The following is a 26,732-nucleotide window of genomic DNA, read 5'->3' on the forward strand; positions in this document are numbered from 1 at the left end:
GAGAAGCATCCGTGGGAAAACTATGGAATACATGCACCCAAAGCTTGCCACCAAAGGGATGAGGAAGCTGCTGCTTATCTACCAGCTTTCATCTTCCTTAGGCTGGGGGCTGCTCCCTTGCCTGTGAACTCTCTAGAATTTGAGTGCTGTCTCCCTGTACACAAATGTTCTTCAGTGACTCTCAATGAGGAAATAGAGGGCTGGTGGCTGCATGAGACCGGAGGGAGCCACGAGGATATGGGAAGGACTGTCTACTACGGTCCACTCTTTTCACACTCCAGTCCACTCATACAACTGTCTTATCACTTCCTCAACCTGTCTAGTCAGATTTTTCAAAAGAAATTAAAGATTTATAAAAGGCATGTATAATCTCTTTTTTTACTCTTTTTTAAAATTTTTTATTTTTCTTTTATTTTACAATACTATTCAGTTCTACATAACAGCCACAGATTCCCTTGTTCTCCCTCTTCCTGCCCTTCTCCCCTTCCCCCCAGCCCACCCCCCCATTCCCATCACCTCCAGATCAAGGCCACCCCCAAGGACTGAGATCGATCTGATAGACTCAGTCCAGGCAGGTCCAGTCCCCTCCTCCCAGATTGAGCCAAGTGTCCCTGTATAAGTCCCAGGTTTCAAACAGCATGTATAATCTAAATGTGCCCCCACCAAACAAAAAAACACATGTTGGAAACATTCTATCCAGTGTAATGTTATTATGGGTGGGATCAACATATTGTGAGATTTCTTAGCCTCATGCTGTGTGAGCTGATTCTCATCACCAATTTCCTTTTATACCCCCCCCCTCTCTCTCTCTCTCTCTCACACACACACACACACACACACACACACACACACACACACACACACTCACACACTTCTTTCTTTAGAGAACTCTAGTTCTTATATTGCCACAGACAACTCTATGGATATGCTTCTCTAAAGACAACATTCCAAGGCTTCCATTCCAACTCTTACAGGATTGACAATATTTTTTGTTTTTCAATTAAATTAGATTGAATTTTGAAGTGATATTTTTCTATTGCTTAGACTGGTTGTAAACTCCTAGGCTCAAGTGATCCTTCTACTTCAGTCTCCTGAGTGACTAATATTGATAGGCATGGACCTTAGTGTCTGGGTAACAATTATAAACTTACACAAAGTAGTATTAAAATTCCCTCTGCAGGATTTACAACTGGAGGGCCAGTGATATAGTTCAGCACAAAACTGGAAGAAAGACTAGGGAGAACCAGGGAGTGGGGTGTAAATGTTGGAGCCCCAAGGATCAAAACCAGGGGCTCTGATGTCCCACGAAGACAAACATGGCTGATCTAGCTCAAGAAGGGAGGACAGACTGACCCTTCCTTTATATCCGTGTTCTGTTTGGGTTTCTGTATTCAAAGACAATTCCCACCCACGTGGTCAAGGACAATCTCCTTTATGAAGCCTGATGGATGCAGCACCGTCTTCTTTTGGAAACACTCTTGCAGAGACATCCGGAAACAGTGCTTTCCAGCTGACTAGCACTTAGCCCAGTCAGGCTTGCACTCAAAGTGAACCATCCCAGACCCCACTCACTCCTTGCTGCCGTTCTGGTCCCTCACCCTACCTAGCCTCGCAAACCTCTTGTCTCTTCGCCTTCAGTCGGTATCCGCGTCTCTGTTCAAATGGCCGTCTCCTCACTCTGGTAGCAGACTCTGTTCTTATGTATACACCCTGTGCTTGGTGTGATGCCTGGACATCTCTTGTGTCACCTTCTGTTGCCAGTTCTCTCTGGAGACGCCAACTTTGCCCTCTGATTTGAATTTGAATATTCTGGTTCCTTTCATGCCCAATCTTCTTCTCTTGCCCAACCTCCAACACTAGAACAAGAATTTTTCTGTCACATGAAAGAGCAAACAGAGTATAATTTAACAAGTAAACACGGACCAGCAGAATAATTTCTAACAAGAAGGAGGAGGAGGAAGTCATCAGTTAAAAGAAGAGATAGGGATAGAGTGGTTGGTAATGTCACAAACAACTGTAACCACAACCACTAAGATTTGGTTCATCATTTACCATATTAACATACCACAGAAAGGGAAACCATACCTCAGGCTAACCAAAATATAAAGTCACAGTAGAAACTTGTTAGCTTGAAATATATTGTGAATCATGAAACCATAGGACGCAATGCAGAAAGCATGAGCCTAGGCTGGTGGCACATAATAGTGACACAGTATTTGTTGAATTACAGGAGAGTACTTATTTAACATTTTCAATCAAGCTGTATTGATAATATATAACATATTCATAATATGGTTCTGAATAAAAGACTACTTCCTGGGCCTCCCTTCATTATAGACCCTTCCAGGTCTAAAATTCTCATCCATGAACTGGGTTCAAGTTCATTTTTGTGCTATCTACAGAACAGGTATCTCCTTCAGTTATGGGCTCAAAATGTCTCTCTGTCAGAGACTGCTTTCTTGGTAATTCTATATAAAATAGTGTCTCTGGCCCTCTCCTGTGGCTTTCTGTCCCCTCACTCTTCAGTACTTCTTTCTCATCTATTATAGCACTCTTGTGGATTTACTTATTATTTGTTTTCGTCTGCCTCCTGATACAAGGGTCCTAGTGCCCGAGAGCAGAGCTGCCACAGCTGGGTCACCAGCATCCAACACAACACCGACCTCCCAGATGGGGCTCGGTGTGTAGCTGCTACACAGGACTTAAACAAGCTGAAAGGGATACAAACTTGAGAAGAATGTGGACACTGTTTAAGAAAGCAAGCTTCCACATCTCCTGACCTTGTCTCAGAAGAGTTCATTGCTGTGGAATGAATGCAGCTAATTCTACCCCTCCCCCCATTTCCTTTCTTAAAAAACGAACTCCCCCAGGCAATGTTCTGCAATCCTGGTCCCAATTATCCTTCATCGTGAAGGTAATCCAACAAAGCACATTTCTAATAAGTCTTGTTCGTAAAATTCAGTTTTGCTTCTTCAGGCTGGCTGCGTCTAATTACGGTGCTCCAGACAATGGCCATTGGGTAGCAGAGAGTTCACTGTCACATGCCATGCTGCTAATCCACTGGAGGACATGCTTTAGGACACAGTGTTGTCTTCCATTCTGCAATGCGATGTTCCAAGCTTGAATCCTGGCTTTGCAACATTAGTTGTATGGTTTGGGACATGTTATCTGGCCTCTCCAGGCTGCCATTTCAGCACCTGTAAAATAGAGATAGTGATTATTCAAGTTTTTTTCCTACTTTTCTGGTTACCTTACATGTGTTGGAAGTTGACTCAGACCTCAGAGCCTTGGATCCTTGGACCAGGAAACCCTGGCGGGAGATCCAAAGGCAGAAGGAATAGGGTAGAAGTGGCTAGGCCTTACCCACTCCTGTACTCCAAGAGTGTTATAAGGCCTTCATTGTTTGTGGCTACAGTCTAAGTAGCCTCAGTGTCATGGCTAAGAATGACACTTGCTTCTAATGACCCCATTCTCTCCTCTGGCCCTTTCAGACCTGAGGTGCTAAGAGTTTTCAGTTCCAACTAGTTCCAGATACACTGTGTTCCTTGGAGACTCTCCTGATCCTTTCCAAGCCTCTCAAAGTTATCTCACTAAAATTGTGACTGTCAATCCTTGGAGCCCTGGCTGTCAATCCTCGGCACCCATGCTTTCCACCACGCACGGAAGAGTTCCCAAAGTTGCATACATGCACAGTGGAAACTGAGCAGATGAACACATGGGAAGCAAATAGGATACTCCCAGGGACTTAATAAGCTCTCATCTCCTGTTAATTATTACCTACATTAAGTCAGTCAGTGGGGAAGAGTTATAAAAGACAGCATGTTAACATATGTGAAAACATTGCTCAGAATTGACAGGCTTTCTCTCTATGGAAAATGATTTGCTTTGAGCTTTGAGAAACTGGCACTGTCTGAAGTCTTTTCTGTAAGATCCCAGACAACTTGAGATATTTGACTTTGTCTTTGTATATGGAGAGCAGCTTTCCTGCCATATCTCCTCAGTACCTGAAAATGTACACGGGCTCCAAGTTCATCTCCATCTCTCCTTTCTTGTGAGCTCATCCCCATTAAAAAATATGGGATAGCGATGGATAAGATCTTGCACAATATTGCCATCCCGAGTCCCATGATCTTACCTGTTCCTAGCTGTACCTTCCAGGCAATGCCATTTGAAGGGTCATCAGCCATTTCTCTAGGACTGGTGGGTGGCACTGACTCTGGTACTTGCTGGACTGTGTTCTAGAGTCTCATCACTGGGCATGCCAGAACGCTTTGCTGGAGCAACAGCTTCGTCCTCTACTGTTCTGAACTTGGCTTTCTCAGAGAGCGGTGGGCTCCTTTGCTTTTCCCCTCTTTGCCCTGTGAAGATGTGCTCTCCACCTCTGATAGTTCTTCCTTTTGGTGTCCTCTGCTGTCCACAAGCACGCTGAGCACCTACCAAATGAGATGAAGCAAGTAGACAGGCAAGGGACAGGGGTCAGGACAGTGTGGAAAACAAACAGATGCTGGACATTCCTATGGTCAGTGTGAGAATGACAGAGCATGTTGCATACTACAAGGACAGGGTCAACGCATACCACATGACAGCCTCTCACCCATGTGACTCAAATGGAGACCGTAAATGGAAACTCCCAAAAAGAAGTTATGTCTGATTGGTCAGGGCTGCAGTTCTATGGAGATGTTGGAATGTTGCGGTACCAAAGGCTAGTTTCCTTATCTTGGGCTAATTCTAGCCCTCTGGAGCAACCATTCCCTGCCCACCTCTGTGCCAGAGCCAGCATCCTGTGACTAATAGATTAAAAAAAAAAAACCTTTTAGAATCTATTAATTTAGCTTTCACCAATCCAAAGGCTACGAATGTCATCAGACATCTGTGGCCTGGAGGAAATCTTCCCCCATCTTGCTGTAACCCCATCTCTCATGTGCCCACCAAGGTATTTTAAACTGCCTTGATTTATGATTTACTTTGTTCTGTAAAACTACAGAAATTTAATAAAGCTGTTTCCAAAATGTGAAATTTAGGGTAACCTAAATCTGTGTTCCTGGGCCACCGTCACTCAACATGGCTGCAGAATAAACTATCACTTAGTCACTTTCAAGTGAGAACTGTGATTTTTACATTGACAGGAGCCACAGCCTGCCGCATGGAGACTAATGATGCTTAACAACCACCACTACCCCTGGGTTTAATGTTCTTTAGTTAACCATCTCAAAATTTTCAGAGTTTTGAACACAGAAGTCTGACAGTCCAGTCTGTACTGAGCTCCACAAATGATATATAGAGCCTGTCCAGCAGCAAGTCTTCAGTTTATTTCCCAAATTACTGATGCTGCTCTGTAAACAGACCATTTCTTCTTATATCGTTGAGATTCATCATCATTATGTGAAGACAACGAGGCTGCTAAAAGACAGCATGCAGCGTTGCAACTCTATTATTCAGCTAACAATTATCTGGTGACGGCTCCTATGTGTGGGGAGCTGTGCCAATAACTCTTTGAACCCAAATGTCCTGCTTTGCAGCTCCCAGATGAGCTGATCAGCATGTGACAGGATTGGAGTTGACCTTGCTGTGAACTGTTCAGTCAAATCTGTGGTATCTGAGTCTTGGGGAAAAAATGAGTTTCATATTTCATCACAGAACTGTGACTTGGATTTGGACGGTGAATCACACAAATTCAACTGGGGGAACAAGCAACGAAAATCCTCCAATTTGGATTTCAAAGTCAAGGAACAGCACGCCAATTTTCATCTGGTTTGAAGAGCAATGCTTCGGTTTTCCAGCTCCCCAGGTCTGTACTCTGGAAAATGCAAAGCACCCACCCCTTCCGAGTGGAGTCTTACACCCATGGGGTGCTTTGAGCATAACGTGTGGAAAGAGAGAAAACAGCACAGATTACATAGATTTGGCCATTTAAGGAGAAAAAAGAGTCGGCCAAGGATAAAGGAAGGCAGAACTGCTTCCCTCACAGCCTGATTTTAGACTAGTAATAAGGTGTCTCCCAGGCAGCAGGAAGGAACAGCATCAAGCCATGTCTCCTTGTTTCTCAGTGAGAGAGGAAAGGTACATATCCCCCCGGGAATCTCCTGTGTTTCTCTGAAATTAAATGTGAGTAACTGAGGGAGAATTTAGGAGCCTAGTTTCTTTGATGACGAATTTAGGAGCCTAGTTTCTTTGTGTGAATCATTAAATCAGGGGGCTTCTCTTACTCACCTTTACAGACACACACACACACACACACACACACACACACACACACACACACACAAGAGAAGCCAATAAGCTCACCATTATGAAAACTAAGATATTTCTAAGCCTCAGTGAAGAAAGAAAAGTAGGGCAGATACGGAGGCAGAGAAGGAGGTAGTGAAGGTAGCGATTTGTACAAATAGTTGTAAAAGTCGAGAGGCTAGTGTTTGTCGATTATAGGACCCCAGGGTGGTTTGGCCAACTGCTTTTGGTCAAATACTTGACTCAGAGTTGGACTCCTTAGGAATTTAGGCTGGAACCCAAAGCAAGGGAAATGGGGTCATCTTTGTAAGTTCCAGCAAGCTGAGCTAAAACTGATAGGCACTGCCTTTTCTCCTTCACCTTGCTTTTGTTTGTTTTTGAGACCCTACTCTATATAGACCAGGCTGGCCTTGAACTCACAGAGATCTGCCTGCTTCAGCCTTCTAAGTGCTGGGATTAAAGGTGTGTGCCACCACATGTAGCTTCCCATTCATGTTGATTTTGATGTTTTCATAAAACTGAAAAGGTTTGAGGAAAGGAAATAGACACAGAATGTGCTATGTTCTGCACTTGAAATCCTTCAGAGTGTTCTGTCTACAGGGTAGGCAGAGGATAAGCAAACTCATGACTTTGCTTAACATAACTTTGGGGTATAGATGGTAGGAGGGAACAAAATGACCCAAGCTAGCACAGGTCACAGGGCATAGCCTTGGGAAATCCCAGAGACAGACAGGGTGGGGTGCTCTCATGAACCAAAGGTCAATGGCAAGTCAAAGGCAGACTCATCAACCAAGTTAATGGCCAAGTGATGATTAGTGTTAGAATTCTCTGACTTTAGTCTTGGGTTTCTATAATCTACAATGCAAGGTGGGTGTGGCTACCTCATATGCTAATGAATCGTGATAATAGGGAGTGCTGTACAAATTTATTGAGTGGGTGTTGGTGAGTGGACATGTCTATTATGATTCATTTGTCTGTAATTTAAAAATATTAATTTGTTACTATAGGTTCATACTTCTCAAAGACTAGAGTGTTCCACATAAAGACTAGAGTGTTCCACCCTGTGTCAGAGGCCATGGATACCAAGTCTCTGTTGCTGTGGGAGGTACTTGCCCATGTCATCTCAGTGGGGTTTTTGTTGTTGTTGTTTTGTTTTTAACATACTTCATCTGTACAGTTTCTCCTTTTCCTTCCAAAGAACAGAGATCCTGTAAGAGTCCAAGCTAATACTCAGTTTCTTTGGAAGGACTGGCCAGCATGCCATCCCCTTCCCATCTACTCTCTCTCACCAACTTCCTTTCCAATGGTATCCATCTTCAGACTCTTTTCTGTTTTCCAACTTTCTCATTCTGATTGCCTCTCTATTTGGTATTGTCATCACATTCAATGGAGATGTTGTAGATTCAACTGAATAGTAATATCATATGAATATTCACATGTTGTATTTTCTAATAGATTTTATGTTTCAATCATGCTAATATTTCTATATATTTTGGAGCCACCTTCCTTTGTTGACATCCTGTGATATATATCTTGGTTTTTCTAAATTATATCTGAACTGCAGGGTGTGAGAGCTTTTAGCTTCTAGATATTCTGAAAGGAACTTCTCCCCCACCCCACAACAACCATAGCAATTGTTACATTTTAGAGAATTGTGAAAGAAACAGAACAATGGAAGTTTAAAGAAGTGAAGTTGTAGCCGGGAGGTGGTGGCACACGCCTTTAATCCCAGCACTTGGGAGGCAGAGCCAGGTGGATCTCTGTGAGTTCGAGGCCAGCCTGGTCTCCAAAGTGAGTCTCAGGAAAGGCGCAAAGCTACACAGAGAAACCCTGTCTCAAAAAAAAAAAAAAAAAAAAAAAAAAAAAAAAAAAAAAAAAAGTGAAGTTGTGTTGTGTTGAAAAGTCTGTAGGAGCTTTTACCTAGAACAGTGGTTCTCAAATTGTGGGTTGTGACCCCTTAGGGTTGAACGACCCCCTTCACAATGGTTGCCTAAGACTATCAGAAACACAGATATTCATATTACAATTCATAACAGTAGCAAAATTACAGTTATGAAGTAGCAGTGAAAATAATTTTATGGGTGTGTGTGTGGGGGGGGGAAGTTACCACAACATGAGGAACTGTACTGAGGGTCATAGCATTAGGAAGGTTGAGAACCACTGACCCAGAACAAACTCAAATAGATCTTTAAAAGCATGTGGCATCCTATTAAGTCAAGAAGGAAGAGGATTTTAGGTAAAAGAAATGTTAATAAGGCAAGAGTCGGAAAGGTGTAAAGGGTAAGGAGAACAGAAAGCAGGCTGGAGTAGTGATGTCCCCCTAAGCCAACAGAGGGAAGAGGATGAACAATCTATGATACCCTCTTTGGAGTCTGTCTTATAGGCTACATCAAGGGCATATGTGTCCTTTTACATTGCCTAGACAACTTTGGACAAAGTTTCAAAACCATTACACTCTGATAAGCCAAAGGGAGTGAGGTCACTTAAAAACGCAGAGATCAAAGGTGTGCGCCACCACCGCCCAGCACTCGGGAGGCAGAGGCAGGCGGATCTCTGTGAGTTCAAGGCCAGCCTGGTCTCCAAAGTGAGTTCCAGGAAAGGCGCAAAGCTACACAGAGAAACCCTGTCTCGAAAAATCAAAAAAAAAAAAAAAAAAAAAAAAAAAAAAAAAAAAAACCGCAGAGATCTGAGGCCCTGCAGGGAAGGATTGTCATCTCAAGACCTGGACCAAGGAATGAAAAGCTTCCCTGGTCTCGATCCCTCCCTTCCTGACCAGCCATGTGCTTTCTCATCGAAGCTTCTCTGCCCCCATCTCATCCTTGCCTCTCTGTACAACAGATTTTATCGAGTATGTAATTCCACAAAACAACCCACCCCTCAATTCATACACCCCTTTCTTCAGTTCAAACAAAAAGCAGAAGCTACCTGCGCTTTGGCTTCTATCAGCATAAAACAACAACTCCGCCTTAAAGGGAATAGCATATTCTAAGCTAAGCATGAGTGCCCATATCCCAGGAATCTGGATTCAGGTCACCACCAATGCTATGATCCACTTTCATGAACTTCCACAGTCATGGACCTAAAGCAGCACACTAGTTTACATCGGCAAGGACATCACATGCATGGGCTGCAATACTCAGAGGAAATGTCTCACGTTGGAGTCACACATCCTCAGCTTGAGGTTAGAAACTCATGAAGTTTAGTCACTCATTCCAGCTTTTATCTACAAGTCCAGTGGATGTTAGGTCAGATGCAGAGGCTGATTGTGAATGTCTATTAAAGGAGACTAAAGATACTGCTAGATAACGGATTCTTAGTGTTAATATCCCCTCTTCCAGAATCTCGGTCCTCTAGTCAGCTTCAGTCTTTAGGCTCTAAGACATAGATATGTATGGCTTCCTCAAAAACCTTAGTTTGTACTTTTAATTCCAATTCCCACAAAAAAAAAAAATCTGTCTAGTACATTGACAGAGTAGTCTGGCATAGAGTAAACTGGCTTCTGGGCTCCTCCCTGCCCCCACCAGACAAACCTCTTTTCAGAGGAACAATACAGAAATAGAGGTTTGTCAAGCACTAAACTATTGTAGTTTCAAAGCCAAACAAATGTTTTGGGGTTGGGGAGGAGAGAATGAAAGTTTATAATCTTAGTTTCAATATGATGTAAAATAGGCCAGAATGGAAGATCTTGGAGGCAAGAAGACCAAAAAGCAGCTATTTGAATATAAGCTTTGAAAACTAGAAATGATGTGGCCATAGTTGACCTGACCACTGATTTCTCAAAAAAAAAAAATAAAATAAAAATAAAAAAATTGGGTCAAGAAAAATAACTCTTAATCAGAAACATTTCTTAGTTCGTAGTTCAGAACCAAGCCTGAGCTATTTAATATTATGTGCTACTTATATTTTGCTAGTTTATCCCTCTTTGCCCAATGGCTGCCCAACTCCTTGATTTGAAGTTGGAGCTTGGATAACCTAAATTAATAGCAGGAAACACACGCAACTAGGTAGGTCTCATGCTTTCCTACTCTAAGTACTACATAGGGCATTATAAATTCTCATTCCTTGAAGCTAGGCAAAATTTATTTGCTCATCTGTTGTTAATAAACTTGATTGGTTAGCTGAGGTCATGGTTGTTGTCTAAATCCATGCATTGAACTGTTAGTTTCACTCTGTCCCTTGGCCACAAACTGTATCCTTAGAGGGCTCCATCCTCAGGCCCAATTATGTGAGGGTTAGAAGAGAAGAAACTAAAGTCCTACCCTGGTCTAAGAGCTAAATGAAAATTCTCTCTTCCAACATTTCCTGCTTCCTCTTGTTTCTAAGATGACCTGCTTCTCACTATGTTTGTGACACTCCATGGTCCTCTGTGGCATGCTGGCCTTCAAGATCAGGTGTCTTTGGGCTTGCTTTCACTTAGAATGGAATAATACTACCTCAATACCTTTGTGTATTGTGAACAACTGTTAGAATCATGCAGGGGATGGTAATCCCAGTACTCAAGCAACTGATGCAGGAGGATCAGAGTTCATTCAGCCTGGGATACCAAAGAAAAACAAAAGGCACAAAAAACTACAATGAAGTGACTTGTGTAGCCTTAAACATCACAAAGGTCAACGATAAGACAGTGGATCACTTTGCTAGAGCTGCCATAGCCAAATATCACGGACTGGGTAGCTTAAACAACAGAAATTTATTCTCCCAGCTCCTCCTCTCCTCCTCCTCCTCCTCCTCCTCCTCCTCCTCTTCCTCCTCCTCTTCTTTCCCTCCTCCTCCTTCTTCTGTATGAGTGCTCTGCCTACATGTACACATGCATGTCAGAAGTGGGCATCAAATCCCATTATAGATGGTTGTGAGCCATCAAGTAGGTGTTGGGAATTGAACTCAGGACCTCTGGAAGAGCAGCAGAGCAGCCAGTGCTCTTAACCTCTAAGCTATCTCTCTATCCCCAAGCTTAGTTTCTTGAAGATGTGATTCCTGCTGTGTGTACATGCAACTTTGTGTGTGTGTGTGTGTGTGTGTGTGTTAGCACAAATGCACCAACCTTTTCTTCTCATTAGAAAAGTCAAAATAGATTAGAACTCACTCATGAGACTCAAGTGATGAGTCACATGACTTTATCTTTATCTTAATTACCTCTTTGTAGGCATTATCTTCAAATATAACCATCTTTTTAAGATACTGTGGGTTAGAATTTTAACATGTGAGTCTAGAGAGGCATAACCAAGTACTTACCAGGCAGCACTCTAATTCAAAAGGCTAAATATATACCCCTTTGCTTTGTACAACAAAAATGAGCTAATAAAAGAAATTCAGCTTAACTCCAAACCACATGCAGGAATAACTTTAAATTTCTCTTGGTTATAAGTTTCCCAAGTTCTAAACCTGTTATTTGTTCGTAAAAGTTATGAGATTCCTTAAATCTGCAAAAACACTATGCTAAATTTGCTAGAAAATTACTGTTGAATCAAATATGATTTTCTTTTGGCATCTGTTACTTCAGGCCTCTGATGCTGAGCCAATTCTCTCCCTCACAGACTTAAATGCGGGGCTCATGCTTCTCCAGAGAACACCTCAGAGGGCAAGGGAGACAAACATACCCTAAATTCCAGCCTTCACTATTGAACTTTGCTTCTCCCAGAGCAGGAAGACCTTGGAAGTCCTATAATCTATCACACCTCTGACTCCACAGTGAGGAAACTAGGGCTCAAGTGATGGAGCAGAGTTTTGGTGTCTAGAGTGGAGTGTGAACAAGACATACTTGGGTTAGAGAACTGGCTCTAGCATTTGTCAAACCATTCATTTTGTGCCTCAGTTTCCTCCTTTGCAAAATAGTAATAGGAACTCCCAATCTCCCAGAACTTTGTAAGAATTAGGTAACTTGTCTTAGTTAGGGTTTTTATTTCTGTGAAGAGACACCATAACCACGGCAACTCTTGTAAAGAAAGCATTTCGTTGAGGGTGACTTGCTAACAGTTTCAGAGGTTCAGTCCATATCATGGTAGGGAGCGTGGCAGCATGCAAGCAGGCATGGTGCTGAAGCTGAGAGTCCTACATCTTGATCAGAAGGCAACAGGAAGTCAACTAAGACACTGGGCAGTATCCTGAGCATAGGAAACCTCAAATCCTGCCCCATAGTGACACACTTCCTCCAACAAGGCCATACCTCCTAATAGTGTCATTCCCTATGAGATTATGGGGGCCAATTACATTCAAACTACCACAAAGCTATTTCCTCTGAGTGCAAACATTTCCTCCTGGAGGAAAGAAGAAGGTTTAGAAGACTCTGAAGTAAGCGAAACTACAAGCTTCAGGAAGCGCATGAAACTTACAAGATTCCAAAGGCCCTCCCCAATGTGATATAAGGGTACCAACTGCTGAGAGAGGAGACTGGCAGTCTGAGCTGCCTAAAAGTTAGGTAGGGAGCTCCAGGGATTCAGCTTTCATGAGTCCTCATACATGCTAGAGTGTGCTTTCCAGTGATCCAGCTGCCTTTGAGTCAATCATGCATCTGTAAGTAGCCCCTTATCCATATTCCTATAAATAACTCCAGCAAAGCCATTGGCTCACTCAGCTAAGCATGGGTGGAATACTTTCTCTGGTCTGTCTTTGGTGCCCTGTCTGGAATGAGAGGTCATACAACAGGAGGATGAAAAATGAAAATAAACACACAGTAAAGTATGTAGTGAATCCCAGACACTTGATAAAGGTCAAGTATATTTATGACAGTATTGGGGGTGATAGAAGAGACTCCCTATTGAGTTGATTCTCTCCCTCTGGCTCTTGGGGATTCAGATGCAAGCCAGACCCTCATTTGTCAATAAAGCCCTAGAAAGACCTTTGCACTTGAAGTGGGATTTGGGCTAGACGACTTCTAAAGTTTTTTTCTTCGTGCTGCGTCTATGATCCCTTAAAAGCCGAGAAAACGATTTGATTTATGGCACTTTCTTAGATAACATTTAATCTACTCTGTCTTACAATATGCCCTCAGCAGCATCTCTGGAGGTATTGTTTCTGATTCAGTGTGCTAAAAATGTACCTCTTCATTCATTCACTCAGTCACTTACTCATTCATTAACTCACTCTGTATAATTACAATGAGCTTATAAACCATGCTTGGTTCTATGGGAGGCAAAATAAAAAAAAAAAAAAAACAAATATAAATGAAGGCAAGCTTCATGCTCAGGGAGCTTGTGGTTCATCAGCAGGAGCACACAGAGAAAATAAGTCAATTTGCACCCAGCAGTGCCTTGAATAAAAAGAAGAATGGAAGCAGGTAGCAAGTAGTGGGGCAGTTATAGACTCCATCTCTGTTCAGTGACAATGTTCTGAAGATAACAAAAACAAAACTGAGGTTTGAAAGCCAGATCCACTATTCCACATGGATGAGGGAATAAGGTATTACAGACCGAGGGAACAGCACAGTCAATGGATCAGGGATGAAACAAATCCTGAATGTTGATGGCCCGCCATCTTTGCGACGCTGAGAGATTGCGATCTGAGGATTATGTTGCAGGGAAGGAAAGGCCACCATCAAACTTCATTTCCAGACTTGATGCTTATTTAACCCGCTGCACTGTCTGCTCTGCTCAATCCACCTTGCCCGGAGCTCTTCCCTGCCTCATTCTAGACTTTCAGGAGAGTGGGGAGTGGGGGGAGACAACTGTGCTCCCCCGGATGTGTGGACCTCTTTCCTGAAGCTCAAATGCCGTGTCTAGGCTGGGTCACTCTCATGAGAAACCCTTGCTACTCCATGAGACGGTGACCAGATCACACATAGAAAATAACGTCCTTAACCTTCCTGATTTATGACTTAGCCTCCACACTAAGTTGCTACTTCATCTCAGGACATGGTGGGCTTTCCTAGTGACGTGTTCTGCAGGTTTACATCTTGGTAAAGTAGAAATTTGATCAATTATCAATCATACCAATTTTATGCCTGATAATTACAAAACCAGTTGGAAAAACATTCCCCTCCCTGCCCCAAAATGCTTAGCTAAGCCTAAAATAGCTCAGTTGGGATGATTTCACAGGCTATTCAACTTCTAATTTCTAGGTTACAGGATAATTTCAACAAGGACTGAACTGGGCAATTACTGAGTCAGCTACACACTTGTCTTACTGTCTTTTCAACTTTCACCGTTAGGAGAGGAGAACCACGTTATCACATAACATTTGCTGTGATTGGGTTTCAAGCTATCCTGCCACAAAAATGACAACCACTAAGAAAGGATTATTTAAGGAAGCCACAGAAGATGGAAAAATAGAAGAATATTATTCTTTATATCTAAGCAGCATACATCTCCAACTATACTTAACTTATATATGAATGCTTTAGAAAGCAAGGATGATTTCAAAATTGGAAATATACCCTTAGCCTAATTTAACAGCGTGTGGCAAGATATTTTTTTCTCTTTTTTAAATTGGCAGGTTGCATTTATTAAATTTTATGTGAAATTTCTCAGTTGCGAAGAAATGCATTAAAACAGTGTTTCTCCTAGAGTTGGATCTAAGCCAATTAATGAAAAATGAGGAAATGACTCATTGGAGAGCAGGAGATACTCCACAATTTAGAACTTATATTATCCCCTCCCACACTCACTCAAGAACGGATTTGAGCAAAATCTCCAACAGCACACCCTCCCTCCCTCCCTCCCTCCCTCCCTTCCTCCCTCCCGTGCACATGCATGAGCCAACAGAATAATACTGAACAGTGCTGATGACATCTGAGCAGAATAAACTCGTCCTGTGCAAGCCACATCTTATAATCGACCACTCACTGCACTAGACGCCTTTTTCCAATTCTTTATACCCTGCTAGCGAGAGAGGCTTTTGGAGTCTGAGCTTAATAACATTTAACATCTTTGAGGCCTTGATTAGCAAGCCGAGAGCTATCAATTTCCCCCTTGAATAAGGAACGTGGATTTCAGTTCAAAACATTTGTAAGCAACAGAAGCAGTGAGGGAGGAGGCCAGGCCAGCGATAAAGTTTCCCCATCACATTCACAAAAGAAACACTGAGAACTCAGAGCACCAAACCCCAAGCCTGAAAGTCCTGCATGTGCTCCAGACAGAACACAAAGCTGCTGGTTAAGCAGCCTTTCGAAAGAAAAGGCTGGGAATCCTGTCAAGATAGGCAGTGTTCTGGGATAAGCCATTAGACCAGATAGAAAGCAGTTCCCTCTTTAATCAGGAGAAGAAAAGGCCCTTTTTTTTTTTTTTAAACCTTGATCATGCACCAAACCTCAATTGAATGTGACAGGCATGGAGGGAAATTAGACTATTGGGAAGAAAATGAAAATAAATATGACTTGGATGGGGGGGGTATAGAGGAAAGGCTAAACATAAATCACAAATGTGGAAGGAAATGTGTTTGAGTTGTTGCAAAAACAACAAAAAAACCAACAACCCCCCCCCAAAAAAAATGCAAGCAGCAAAGTTTATAGTCAGGGTGCTGAAAAAGAAAACAGGGACCCATGGGAGAGAACAGAAAAGAAAGGACAGGCACATGAGTATAGCATGTACTATTATGCATGATAGATGGCTCATCAATCTTTAATGCATTTTTAGAAGAATGAGCCATTGTGCCATGGGAATTCTAAGGCTGCCCACTGAAGACATTGTATAATCCATTGCATTTTTGTGTAGGAAAATAAACAAACCACCAACCCAACCAAACATGACTGCCTGCTCACTGGAGAACAGCTCTTCTTGACATTCGAATGTGTTCCTGGAACATCACCTACCATCCACAGGGGAAATCTACCTGCAAAGGTTGCTGTAGGTCACACATCCACTTACAAGGAAGCCTGCCTGTGAGCTACAACAATTCAATAAGACTTTGATGTTGCTCTGTACGGAATACTTCCATTGTCCAATGCAGCTCTTTGCCAACTGCAAACACAAATGTAAAAACTCCTGTGGTTGACAGGGCCTCTAAATTCCAGCTGCATTTCGGGTGCCTTTCTTTCTCTCTATTGATTTTGGCCAGAAACACAGAGGCCTGCCTGCTTTGTGGAGGATTACAAATGGATTTCCCCAAAGAAAAGAACTGATACTCAGATGGACTTGAAGGTTCTGAGGCTTGGGAGAAGGAAGATGAAATTTGAGCTGAGATTTTTATATATTAATGGAGTTGAAGGTTAAGAGCTCATTTTTTAAGTCAGCCATAGTATTCAGCCTCTGCTTGTCTATGTGACAAGAATGGGAAGTCTCAAGGGACTTGTAAGCAGAGAGTACATACAAGCTGGTAAATATAACTCATTGAGTAAGGAGCCAAAAGAGGCCTTGTTTTGCTTTTTCAAATTACAGGATGTGGTTTTAGTGTAATTCTTATAAACCCTGATTCAGCACCATGTGAACTTGCTCTTATATGTAACCATAGGATGCAATTATAGGCAAATAGAATGTTTAGACAACCTCTTGGTGGTGATCTGTGTAGGGTAATTTTCAGTCTCACAGTGGTTGCCTAGACTCCAAATCATGAGAAAGAAACATCATTTATACCCTCATCCTAGTGACCCTTTGCACTTCTGGAGATTCCATGGAAGTTGGGCAAGAGCTACCTTTACGTGTGCATTGATTCCAACCTCTCACCCATCCACAAGCTTAGTCTGGATAGGACTCTAAGGATGCTCCCCAACCCCCGAAACCTGCTGATGGGGATGGAACTTAAAACAAGAGTTCTGGGAGGTGACTGGATCAGCATCTCTCAATTTGTTCAGATCCTTAAGTCAGAAAGCTTACTTCTGGGGCTGCAGACATAGTTCCATCAGTGAGTGTTTGGCTACAATGCATGAAGCCCTGGGTTCAATCCCCAGCACCACACAAACCAAGAGCGGTGGTATAAGCCGACAATGCTTGTACAAGCTGCTTGAGAGATGGAGACAAGAGGATGGGAAATTCAAGTTTGAGACCTGCTGTGATACATATGACCCTGTCTAAATTTTTTTAATTAAAAAAATCTCACATCTAGAAAATATTTCAAAAGCCGTTATCATGGACAGAAGAAAGCAAAAGTATATTCCTGTGCCTATTTATCATAACATTGTTTTTCAGGGGGCTAGAGATGAGAATCAACCTAAATATTAAAGCACAAAGGTTAGATAATCTACTATAAATTTGATTACAACTGTGTGGTATATTTTGTGTGATGTGGTAATGTAAATCACAGTGGATAGGATCATCTCAAGATGATACAACAGAGAATAAAGCCAGGCAGGGTAGGGCATGCCTATGATCTCTGCACTCAGAAGGCCAAGGAAGAACTCTGTGAGGCTAGCCTGTCAGAAAACAGATGAATAAATTAAAATAAGAAGAGAGAATATTATCTCATTTTATTTCCTTTATGGGGAGTGTGTGTGTGTGCATGTGAGCATGCAACATGAGCATGCAAGTATGATGTTAATTATGATCTTCTCTGGTGACTTGGGCTATGGATGGATAACATTTTTAAATTTTCTGTTCTTCAGTAATGAAATATGAATGGTTTGTTTGGTTGGTTTGGTTTTGGTTGGTTGGTTTTCAGGACAGGCTTTCATTATGTAATCCTGGATATCCTAGAACTTGCTCTGTAGACCAGGCTGGCCTTGAACTCACAGAGATCCTCCTGCCTCTGCCTCCCGAGTGCTGGGATTAAAGACATGTGCCACCACTGCCCAGCTTGAGTTTTTAATTAAATATAAATGCATAATAATTAAAAAGGCTAAAAACTGTAGACTAAGACTGTTTTTTATAATGGGAGCAGGGAGAGAAAACCAAAAAAATCCAAAGCTTGTATTTTGATTGCTGCATATAGAACCTGTTTCTCGTCTGCTGCTGCCGGTACACTGCTAAGTAAGTAGGTTAAGTGGCTTTGTGGGGAAAGAATCTCAGATGAAAGATTAGGATTACATTCCTGGGGACATTCCATATCGCCCTGGAATTTGGGGTAGGGTAACAGGACTCTGTCTCATTTTGCCATCAAACGGACAGTACCACTGTCCTTTCTGTACACTGGGGCCTCCATGGCCCCGACACCATCACCCTTCAAGTCTCTGGGGTCCCAGCTTCATAGTCTCTTGAATCTGTAAGCTTGTGTCAGCCCATCTATTCCTAGCCGTTTGGAGGAGAGCCAACTCTGGCAGCTCCGTTAGGCCAGGTCAGAGCTCTGAGGTTAATTCCCAGTCCCTAAGTCTAATGTCCTAAGACACCCAGCAGGTCTAGCTCTAGAATGTTTGCTCCAGGCAAAAATTTCTTCTTTAAACTTACTGAGAATTTCAACACAGCAAAGACAGCATATCAGTCCATCAAGCCTTCCCAAGCCTTGTACCCTTTGTGACTGTACGGGCTGCCCTCATGAATCCGAGTAAGCACCTGTCCCCTAAGTCACTTGAACTGTAAAGTGTGAGCAAATCCACTCGCTCTGGACCTTGAGAGAGAGAGAGAGAGAGAGAGAGAGAGAGAGAGAGAGAGAGAGAGAGAGAGAGAGAGATCCATAATCAGAAATTGAGAAAGTTAAAGGACTTTGTTTAAGGGTCTTGGGGATTATAATTCAGGAAAGCGATTCACATGTCTCCAAATCCATGTTCCAAGGAAGGTGGGGAAGGTGGGCACTTCCGCTAGGCACATGGGGCTGCTTTGTTACCAGGCAGTGACTCCTTCTTGGAGATACTACGGTTAGAGAACAGGGTCATGCTGTCGACTAGGTATAGACACCAAAAGGCCGGCAGCCACACATCCCTGATGGGCAACTTGGGTCTCCAGGTACACTGGAAATACCTGTTCTCGAAGCCGCAGTCAAAGAATAACGAATTGGTCAAAGGTAACCAAAGTCTGATTTCTCAGGCAGCAGCTAGCACAGTCCTGCTTCTAATGGATGGCCTCCGGACTCCTCTGGGAAGGCCCCATCCAGTGCTCTTTCCATCATGGTTTTTCCTTTCAGTTTTCACAAGCGACAAAACTCTCACTACCATCCCATGAGCAAATTCTGTATTACTGAGTTGTAAAGACGACCACGTTATTCCACAGGTTCTCTATGTCGGAGAGGAAGGCAGGAGAGGAAGGAAGGGGGAGAGAGAGAGAGAGAGAGAGAGAGAGAGAGAGAGAGAGAGAGAGAGAGAGAGAGAGAGAGAGAGAGAGATGTGTGGGGATAACCCAGACAAGGAGGAGGAGAAACCCCACAGCTATTAAACCAGCTGCCCTTTCTCCTCAGAGTAGCAGTAGCCGACTGTGGGTTTCAGACACCTTTGAAATAAAGGAGTCAAGCTTCCCATTGTTTAGCAGCTCTTTATCGCAGGAAAGGATCTCACCGGGCACTTTCTTAACAGAACAAATAGAGACCTGTTACCTGGAGTTTGGTGGCAATCAGAGCTCCCAAGTGATCATGTAATTAGCACTTTCCCTTCCTGCCTCTTAAACATCTCAGAAAAGGTGGGAAAGGATCTCTAAAGAGGGGCAATGACTAAGGAAACCTGGCCTGCGGCAGATTTGGAGTCCATTGTTATACTGATGCTGGGTGGTCCGGGACAACCCTCTCTCGATTGCTCTGTATTGTCAGCAGAGATAGCAGGACAGAAGCATCAAGGACCCTGTAAGGTTTTGTGGGTGTCCCCCCCCCCCACCCCGCCGCCAGCTTTTTCATGTGAGTATTAGTTAGCTATGACCCTAAGTAATAGTCACTGGGATGTGCAACACAAGGAAGTGATCAGTCACTGAATATACACTGTGGTTGTTTTGAAGGAAATCGTTTTCTTTCCTGTATGTAAGTTCACAAAGTACATTAGTACAAAATGTTTCTAACAAAAAAAAAAAAAAAAAAGGAAAATATTCAGCTGAAGGTAAGTCTTTTTTTTAGCTTAGAATTTAGGCAAATCTAATAGTTCTAGGAAGATCGTGGTAGTAAACTAGGAGAACTATTTCCTGCTGGGAGTTGTAACTCACTTACTTCAAGTAATGTGTGTTTCAAAGGACATTGTGACACCAAGTTCTGGACATGGCCTTGAAGTATGGCTTTGTTTAAACTTTATCCAGTTTTCATGACTGTCATTTCCAACTTCTGTCAAAGTCTGTGTAGAATATATTCCTGGGTCATTATAGATCCTCAGAGGAAATCCTAAAAGAGGGAGCTCAGTGCTATTATTAACATTTTGCAATCTGGAACGTGAACAGCTCTATCTGCCCATCATGAGGCTACCCAGGTCACCTGAAGAACAAAGAGCCTCCTCTTTGGCCAGAGCTGATGAAGTACACGGTGAAATGTAAGTTATTGGACTGAGTGCTCATGAACCCTTAGATTAAGGGAATCCACAAGGGAACAATAGGATTTTTTTTATGGAGAAAAACTCAGAAACCATTATTCTAAACAAAAACGGTACACTATAAGCTTGTAGAATCTATTGCATGTCCACAATTAAGCCTTTTAATGACTGTTGTAATGCGTGGTTAGACCTCAGTAGGGAAGTGTGTGTAGCCATGATATAGTAATGTCTTCACTTCTAAGACCCAAATGTGGTCCAGTAGGACACAGGTTAGGACCCAGGCTCTCCAAACTGACTTCCTTCTCTGAAAACGGAAGATTCCTTCTTGTCTGAAAACTCCACAGCCTCAAATTGTGCCTGAGGTCAACAATTCAAATGTGTTTGGTAACGTTTAAACACTAGGTATATAGTGTTGATGCGGAAGGGAAGGAGTCTTAACATTTGGTGGCTGACATAGCATCGTATGAAAGAATTTTGAGCCAAAAATAGACGTATATGTGTGTTGTTTCTAGCTGAGGAAATTTCACAAGACATTTAGAAAAATTAATTGGTTCATTCAGCCCTCCATTAAAAACATACTCCTGCTGAAAGCAGAGAAACAAGAAGCTACACCAGATGAGCAAAAGCAATTTAAGTTTCCCTCACAGCAAATCATATTTCTAGAACTTTGTGTGTTTTTTAGAAATATCAGAAGAACATATTTTGAAATTCTAAGTTTACCTAACAACCTGTTTCAAAGAACTAAAAGAGAAGGCAAAACAGGGATATTAAACTTGGAGTCAGTTATCTGAAGAAAAAGAAGAAGGAGAAGAAGAAGAGAAGGAGGAGGAGGACACAAGAGAAGTGAAGAAAAAGAGAGATCCGAAACAGTGCCTGCTTCTAGTGACTTGGCTGAAGACGCTGGGCTTAGAGAAAGGCAACCATCCAGGGCAATGTGATTTTCCACTGTTTTCCATTTACCATTTAGCACTTGGAAATCCTCACACTGTATCAGACCCGACCGAAAGCACATTCCTCCCAAGGAAACTGGAACACATTTGCAAAAGAAGATTTTATATAATGAAGCCTGAAATGGGGCAGGGGAGGACACGTCTCAAAAGGCATGGATTCAGAATTGGATACTGAAGGTGAGGGAACAAGCTGTGAAAGACAAAACAGCAAATAATAGAAGAGATTTGATGGTTCAACCAATGTTCTTTCAGTTCCTATTCTGTCCCCTTTTGAAACGGGACTGACCAAAACACAAGTCCCCATTCTCTCACACTTACATTCTATGAGGGGGACACAGAAGAGAAACACAAGGAAAAGCAACCAACAAACAAATAGAATAATAGCGATTGGCAGGGACCAGAGAATGTAGTAGAGTGATCAGCAGACATTGGTCACATACGATGGAGTAGTCTGGAAAGGACTAGTCAAGAAGGCAGGCAACACTGGAGCTGGGAACCTAAGGATGAAATTGAAGGAGCCAGGTATCTAAGCAGATAAAACAGCAAGTTCCCAAGGCTTTGATGGGGAGAAGGGGTCGTGCTTGGCATGTTCAGAAAAGATGGAGGACATGCTGCTAGCTGGGGCTCAGAGAGAAAGGAAGAGATGATGATGGTCGATGACATTGCAGGGGTAGTTAATGACTAGATCTTCCAGGGATTCATGTTTGATTTCTGAGCATAACTGTAAGCCATTGAAATGTCTGAAAATTAACTTTTGGTGTGCAAAGACTGCTGTGCTTGGTGATGATCTCAGAGAAGAGGGGGAACAGAGGCTGGTTAAAAGTTTCCTAAAATAGACAAAGCAAAAAATGAAAGAGGAGTATTGAATTCTTTAGGCACAGCCACAAAGCCCCGGGAATCCACTCTATACTGAAGCCGTCATTCTAACTAGACTTTCGTGTATCCCAGGCTGGTCTCAAAACTTGATATGTCGTTGTGGGCGACCTTGAATTTCTGATCCTTCTGCCTCCACTTCTGGAGTGCTGGGATTGTAGGAGTATATCACTACACCCAGTCTTTTGGGGGCCTGTGGATCTACACTTTCAAGCCCACATATTGTTACTCTTCTTGCATCAACAAAGTAACTTATGAAAAGCAGTATCTTTTTACAGATACACGTTGTATCTGTAAATGCCCCAGCATTTACAAGTGGTCACACAGAAGAAGTTTCACATTAAATCGGTGAGGATGGCTGCGGACTAGCCCTTCCCTGAATGTAGTTATTGAAACTTCTAGAAGCATTGCTCAGAAAGAAGCAGGAGCAACCTCTTCATTCTGGCTACCATCCCTTTTGAAGTTATGGATGGGAACTATTAGAGTTAAGGAAATGACTGAAATAGTTTTCCCCGGTCATGAAACTGTATCAGCACAAAAGCTCCAGGAACGTTCAGCAGCCTCAAAGCTTCCCAGGGTGGTGGGCCTGAGCTCGCCAGCTTTTCACACATATATGAGGATAACTCTTCAAATTGAACTTCTCACTGAGACCAGAAATGAAACGTTCCAGCTTGTCACTGATCTCTTACAAAATCTGGAACCTGCCTGCCTTTTGTAGTCAGGATTCGTATAAAACAGTTCAACAAGGCCAGCGAGTCTTTGTTTGCTCTATGTTTGTTTGTAATTGTTTCATTTTTGAGGTTTCTTAGCCACAAAGCCTTCCTGGACCAGAGAGTCACCGAGGCTTGCTTTTGCCTTTCTAAGCAGGGGAGAGGTCCCCCTACCCGCCTCCACCTGAACCACAGAGCATAGACACAAGCGACTGGACCAGACACCACTTTTTAACCTTTGATACGGCTCCCGATATCCCAGCACGCAAGACTCCAAATCCAGGAAATCTTGATTGCAATTGCTTGAATTGATGCTGTTTATTTAATTGATAACAATAACTGGTATTTCCTTCTTCAACTTTGCTATTTTAGACCATAGAAGGCAGAGAGCCCTGTGTGGAGGTTTGAATGTTGTGAGAAAAGAAAATGTCAGAGGTAACTTTTATTTATTTTGAAGCTCTGAAAATAAACAGATGGAAATAAGATACCTCCAGAAAGAGCAGTAAGAACTACAATCTGGAAGAGACTATTTTTCTCATTTAAGGAAAGCATAAGCATTCCGGATACCACAGTGGCTGGTGTCAGGTACCAGAAATTTGACTTCCTCTCTTGGCCTCACAGGGCTCATGGACCACCTACAGCTTCAGGATGTTGGCTTGTTGCCCAAAGCAATCCTGTGAAAAGAGGAAGAAAAGAGCCCAAGAGGGGAGAGTGGAAGCCCATGGTGATTTCAGGCTCTCCTGACAATTTAACTAGCTCCTAAATTTCCAAAGCAGAGTCTCAGATGAACTCAGGGAGCAAAATGGTATCATTCTAGAGACTCTCAAGAGACACTCATTCTCACACATACAGTCCTCCACAAAACACCCGGACGCCACCCACGCTCAGGATGGGACAGGAACACAGGGAAGAGCATGTAGCCCAGCTCAGAGGAAAAGGGGGAGGAAGGTCAGAAGAGGTTTCCACGAGGTGATAGCTATCTGGCCAAGTTCTGTTCTGTAGCAAAGACTCCTGCAGTTCACTGAGTCTGAGATGGGCTTTTCTTTTCGCTCTGTCACAGCTCTAAAAGTTGGACTCAGCTTAGAAGCCAGGGTGATTTTGGATGGGTCCAGGGTCAGGTGGCTTCCCTAAAAAGGATGTCATTAACAGTTCTGGAACACTCTTGTGTATCCTGTCATCAGCTCATTAGGGTTAATTGGAAGACAAGCATTTCATATGCGGCATTTAATTGACATTTGCAATGTTTTAAACAAAATTCCCTATGCTTTGGTGTCAACAGCAAAAAGCTATTATCTACAGAGGAAAGCTTAGGAATGGAGTAAAAATATTTGCACTGGACATTAAGAAAACAGCTATCTACCTACCATTAGAGGGAATGGCCTGGATTCTCCATGTTTTTATAAAATGTGTTTTTATTGGACTTGAGATACCCACAACTCAGTGAATCTGTGTTACATTTAGTTACTAAGATACCCACAGTAATCACGATCATAATCATTGCCTACCACACATAAAATATTACAGAGAGGGGGCGCGGGGTGGGTTGGGGGCGAGTTTACAGTAACAGAGGAATAGATTCAGGAAGTATGGGATTAGCCAAGGTTGGTGTTTACAGCTTCCTGGTAGATATGGCATTGTCGTTACAAGTCTGTATATCATGGTGTTAATAGGCACGGTGGTTTTCTCTTTTTGCTGGTGGTCGTCAATGGTGCCTTAACTTAATGGATGTATGTGGTGACGAGTGTTCGGCTGGAACCTCCAGCTCACTCCCGTTTGGTCTGGAAAGCCTCATTCCTTTCTCTTGGCGGCTGCAGTAGTGCCTTCTCTGAAGTTGCCAGCAGTCAAGTCTGCACCTAAAGTTCTCAGCTTTTGACCATTCTTGGGCACAAAACCAGCTTGTGGAAGACAGGTCATCACTCCTGGTCTACAGCCTACATAAGCTCCCTGCTTTAGTTCGGGCATGTGACTTCTCCTGCCTGGATCTCTGGGGCTGGAGAACTCACCCGGGAGTTGCTTTGCTCAAATAAACCTGTTCTTTCACTTTTTCAATTCGGCTTGATCCGGCTTACTTCCTTGGAGGAGAAACCTATTATCGCGATACAGAAAACCTATTAACAAGGAACAGAACCCCACTCACTTTAGCTTCAACCAAAGACAGCGGTGTTCTAGAACCAGTGCCTGGAAACCTACTCACAAAGAAGAATGTCAACACATGGCCTGCATTTAGTGACATCACAGTCACTTGAAGTACACCCATCATGGGAGCATTTTTTACACTTAGAAACTGGCAAATTCCACAAATCAGAATTTTATTTGCTTTTTCAGAACCAATTTAAGAGCATACTACTTTCCTGGATTATACTGGGCTTTGTCACGGAGATTTGCTAAGGTTTGGAGCCAGGTAATGTACAGTTACAATGATCAAAGCCTTCCTACATTGCCTTCTCCCGGTTTCTCTGGAGCCGCATGCTCTCTTAGCTCTACTTACACCCACACCTCCCATCGGTCCCCTTGTTATGGAGAATCAGAGGCATGGCTGAAACAAGCTTTTCCTGGGACTCCTGGCTAGAGTTGGGTCTTGAGAAAGGAAGGATGGGGCATAAGAGAAATGATGAGTATCTGGAATTTATTCTTCAAAGGAAATGGCTAAGGTTAAAAACATAAGATTAGGAAAGCATTTCAAGCAATGGGAACTTGCAGGTACAGAGTCGCCGATTTTCCTAAAGGAAAAAGTGGACACGGTGAGGAAATATGAGGCAGAGGAAAGGAGTAAGATGAGATGTGGGACCTTATGCATCTTATTGGACTGTAGCATTTATTTATTTGTTTGTTTTTTCCAGACAGGGTTTCTCTGTGTAGTTTCAGTGCCTGTCCTGGATCTCACTCTGTACACCAGGCTGGCCTTGAACTCACAGAGATCTACCTGGCTCTGCCTCCTGAGTATTTGGATTAAAGGCATGTGCCACCATTGCCCGGCTGTAGCTTTTATTTTGCACCCAAAGGATTAAAAACCAGAAACATAAAAGCTGGCAGACCTGTGGTCTAGATGACTCTCAGTAAGGTGTACCCAAGGTAACCTGAAGCATGGATGAATACCAGCTGACTCCTTTTAGGGCATGGGAGTGTCCCATATAATCCCAAAGAAGAGGTAATTAACACCTACCCTCTCTCACCTCAGAGGGTAGTTAGGGAGGCAAATGATATTATCAACGTGAAAACTTTTTAGGACCAAACTGTAGTTCTAGGATGAGAGACTTACTCATCTGTAAAATGAGGGGTTACATTAGATGGATCTGATGTTCTCCTAGTCCTGAAATTCTACAACTCTGTTATTATCCTTATTATCTGATGAGCATGCTAAAATTACGGGTTTTAAGGACCTGAAGCACCCTCCCTTCACCATGCCAGAGGACTTTGTGTGAAGCTCTTGGTCTGGAAATGCCACTTCCAGAGTGACACCAATAACCAGAAGGTTGTGCAGGGATGTGAACTGTTTGGATCTGAGCACAAAAAGGAAATTGACTTGTCAACTACAAGTAGAACCAAACCTTTTAAAAAGAAGAAAGGTTTTCTTTCTGTGCATCACATGTAAATATGTAACCAGATCCCTCAACTGGTAAACACTCTGGTTTTTTTAATGTTACATATTATGCTACAACCAAAATACCAAATGATTTAACAGTGGTTTTCAAAACCCAAAGATAAAACAGGGAGGTTTAGAATCATGAGGTTTAAACT

The 26,732-nt window shown here is 42.7% G+C and overlaps 1 protein-coding gene and 1 long non-coding RNA gene across 9 annotated transcripts in view; one reads left to right on the forward strand and one right to left on the reverse strand.

The window, feature by feature from the left end:
- Positions 1-554: 554 nt before the first annotated feature.
- On the reverse strand, positions 555-25,157 carry LOC121822721 (uncharacterized). Of its 3 annotated transcripts, XR_013044704.1 has the most exons (5): positions 24,998-25,157; positions 20,149-20,316; positions 4,136-4,433; positions 2,781-3,197; positions 555-1,873 (listed from the first exon to the last, which is right to left on the reverse strand). It is a non-coding gene; the product is annotated as an uncharacterized LOC121822721 (long non-coding RNA). The 3 variants fall into 3 exon arrangements; XR_013044702.1 differs by lacking the exon at positions 555-1,873 and having other exon boundaries at positions 2,122-3,197; XR_013044703.1 differs by lacking the exons at positions 555-1,873; positions 20,149-20,316 and having other exon boundaries at positions 2,122-3,197.
- The window catches only part of Rai14 (retinoic acid induced 14), a 165,499-nt gene continuing 163,166 nt past the window's right edge, over positions 24,400-26,732 (forward strand). For 4 of the 6 annotated variants that reach the window (XM_076551749.1, XM_076551752.1, XM_076551753.1 and 1 more), the window contains exon 1: positions 24,400-25,395. The gene's annotated coding sequence lies outside the window, so the exon portion shown is untranslated. The remainder of the gene's footprint in view (positions 25,396-26,732) is intronic. The other 2 variants (XM_076551756.1, XM_042261415.2) reach the window with 2 other exon arrangements.

This window comes from Peromyscus maniculatus, chromosome 15 (assembly GCF_049852395.1).
Source record: "Peromyscus maniculatus bairdii isolate BWxNUB_F1_BW_parent chromosome 15, HU_Pman_BW_mat_3.1, whole genome shotgun sequence".
In the NCBI taxonomy this organism is placed as follows: domain Eukaryota; kingdom Metazoa; phylum Chordata; class Mammalia; order Rodentia; family Cricetidae; genus Peromyscus; species Peromyscus maniculatus.